This window comes from Sinocyclocheilus anshuiensis, unplaced genomic scaffold, assembly GCF_001515605.1.
Source record: "Sinocyclocheilus anshuiensis isolate Anshui unplaced genomic scaffold, SAMN03320099.WGS_v1.1 scaffold131, whole genome shotgun sequence".
In the NCBI taxonomy this organism is placed as follows: domain Eukaryota; kingdom Metazoa; phylum Chordata; class Actinopteri; order Cypriniformes; family Cyprinidae; genus Sinocyclocheilus; species Sinocyclocheilus anshuiensis.
In genome coordinates this window covers 437,480-441,068 of record NW_015548193.1, presented here as the reverse complement: position 1 = coordinate 441,068, position 3,589 = coordinate 437,480, and positions in this window count along the sequence as shown.

Below are 3,589 nucleotides of genomic sequence, written 5' to 3'. Positions count from 1 at the left end.
TTTCATTTTCATTTTGTTTTAATTTCATTATGAGCTTTTGTTATTTTTATAAGTTTGCGTGCCTGTGTTTTATATATTATATATACTATATAGATTGGTTTCATTTATTTTTAAATTTTTTGTTTTTCAGTTTAAGTTTTAGTTCTAGATTTAAGTTTAAGTTTTAGATTGAACTTTATTTCCAGTTACTGGTTTTAGGTCTTAAACTGAACGAAATTTAGAAATTGGTGCCTTGGCAACTACTGTAACTGAAATAAGTTTACATTTCTCATGTAATATATATATATATATATATATATATATATATATTTCACGGGCAACAGCTCTGGTGCACATTCCTGCAGTCAGCATGCCAATTGCACGCTCCCTCAAAGCTTGCGACATCTGTGGCATTGTGCTGTGTGATAAAACTGCACATTTTATAGTGGCCTTTTATTGTGGCCAGCCTAAGGCACACCTGTGCAATAATCATGCTGTCTAATCAGCATCTTGATATGCCACACCTGTGAGGTGGATGGATTATCTCGGCAAAGGAGAAGTGCCCACTAACACAGATTTAGACAGATTTGTGAACAATATTTGAGAGAAATAGGCCTTTTGTGTACATAGAAAAAGTCTTAGATCTTTGAGTTCAGCTCATGAAAAATGGGGGCAAAAACAAAAGTGTAGCGTTTATAATTTTGTTAAGTGTATATATATTTCAGATTTATTTCAATTATTTTTTTAAGTTTTAATGATAACACTTAAACACTTAAAACAAACATTTAAATTTTCTATTAAATTGATTACATTTTAATAGTCTATTAAATATCACATGCACATTAAAAATAAATAAATAAATACATACAGTAAATAAATAAAAACTTCCTTTGTTCTGTTGGGCTGAACTTCTTCATTGTTCCTGGTCAACAATCCATGTATTCAGCTTTAACCAATTTGTGCTTAGTATACCTGTGTTTCTTTTTTTTTCGTATTCCAGAGAGACACTGGGATTTGCTCCGATAGGAAAGGTCTATCATGGGAAGCGGTTTATATTTGTTGGGTCCATGGCTCACAGCCTCAGAAGTGATTCTTGATTTAAGCTCTCCAAATTGAGCGTTCATTTTCTCATGGAGAATTTGCATACGTTCAGGCCGTCCCGTCTCTATTGCTATATCTCAGGAGGCAGATGGAGTCCGGAGAGGTCTTCATTTCAATGTTAACATTTGCGGTGAGCAAATGAAGTGTAGTTTTGGGCGGGTGCTGAAGATTGCCTGCTTGTCAGATGAAGAATTCCATTACATTTCTGCCTGTTAATTTTCTCAACTCTGTGGCCATGAGGGGAAAAACACTTCACAACTTTGTGTCCCTCTCTACCCCTCCACTCCACACAATAGCTGTGAGCAGATACGTCTTAAAGGGGATAGAAAGATTTACATTAATTTTACAGCACTTCATTGCAATGCTGCCAAATACATCAGTAAAGAGAGAGCTTAAAATTTAGAAACCTATATTTTAAGGACCGGATGAAAAAGGCTCTTGTAATAACCTTTAGAAACCAAATTCAATATGAAGTGCTTTAAAATGGCTTTTTTGCATGCCTAGGAATAATCATGCAATGTGATCGGCTGACAATAATGTCATCATAATTTTTAAACATAACTAAATCAGTCTGCTATCAGAATATACCAATAATTATTATAAAGGTCAAATTTCAAAAAATATTTGATTATTGTTTCATTAATCGAAATAGAGCTGAAACAAAACATAAAAATGTAAATATTAGACGAAAAACTTAAATTAGAACATTAAATAAAAAAAAAAAATTAATATTCAATAAAAAAATTAAATTAGAAATTGGGAACTGAAAATAAGTTTTAATTTGAGGTAAATTACTAAAACTGAAAAAAAGCTAAATAAACATATTTAAAAAGACAAAAACTAATAAAAATTACAACACATAAAATAACCTAAACTAAACAAAAAAAAAAAACTATTCAAAATATTAATAGCAATAAATAATAGTATAAATAATACTAAAACTACTCTGATTTTGTTGTATATTAAGTACTTTTTTGGCATAAAGAATTTTCAGTTTCTTTCATTTGTCTTTTCTTTATCTAAAAAAATGTTTATATATATATATATATATATAAACATTTTCCTTGCGACTCATGGAGAATTTGGATATGTTCAGGCCGTCCCATGATAAAGACCCCAAACACACCTCCAAGATGACCACTGCCTTGCTAAAGAAGCTGAGGGTAAAGGTGATGTATTGGCCAAGCATGTCTCCAGACCTAAACCCTATTGAGCATCTGAAGGTCTCTAACATCCACCAGCTCCGTGATGTCATCATGGAGGAGTGGAAGAGGACTCCAGTGGCAACCTGTGAAGCTCTGGTGAACTCCATGCCCAAGAGGGTTAAGGCAGTGCTGGAAAATAATGGTGGCCACACAAAATATTGACACTTTGGGCCCAATTTGGACATTTTCACTTAGGGGTGTACTCACTTTTGTGGCCAGCGGTTTAGACAGTAATGGCTGTGTGTTGAGTTATTTTGAGGGGACAGCAAATGTACACTGTTATACAAGCTGTACACTCACTACTTTACATTGTAGCAAAGTGTCATTTCTTCAGTGTTGTCACATGAAAACATATAATAAAATATTTACAAAAATGTGAGGGGTGTACTCACTTCTGTGAGATACTGTATATAACCACAAGAGGCTGAGTGCTAAATTGGTTTTAACTCTAAATAAAAATAAATAAATAAATAAAAACACAAATGTTATATAATTAAACATTAATATCGTAATATTGCTGAATAACAATAAATAAACATGAAGTTAAATAGTACATGGGAAAAATTCATTGCGAATACTTTCACTGCTATGAAAGATTACCTGCTGTCAAGTGTTGTATTTTTGGAGAAGAGGTTTTACCTCTGAACAATACCTTTGTGCTCATGTGACGCTTTAGCAGTTAGACGGCAAGTTTATGAGAGCTTGCTTCAATTAAGCTCCAGATCCTGATGTACTGAAGGAGTCAGTCTGTTTTATAAGTATATAAACACCGTGTTTCGAGAAAGAGCGAGTGCAGATGGATGGAGTTTGTGAGAAACAGATGCTGAATGTCAAAAGCAGGATACTGACACTCAGAGAAATGAAGCGCTTTCCTCGCACACAAAACGTGTTGCTAAAGTGACTCTGCTTTCCATTCCTGTTGTAGTTATTGTTCTGGAAACCATTTGTAAGGCATCAGCTTGTAAAGGAAGCAGAAGAGGGATATTTGATATTCACCATCTGCAGTGTTTGTGTCGAAGTTTCTTATTGACTGAGAGGCATCGGTTCTTAAGTGAGAGTGAAAGAGAATGAAAATCCTTTTGTACTTCTGTGTTTTTACTTAAAGCACATCTCTGTGCTTTCTACATGATTTTTTTTTACAATATATATATATATATATATATATATATATATATATATAGTGCCTTGCGAATGTATTCGTACCCCTTCATTTTTTTCACATTTTGTTTTGTTGCTGCCTTATGTTAAACTGCTTTAAATTAGTTTTTTTCCACAACAATCTACACTCCATACACCATAATTGT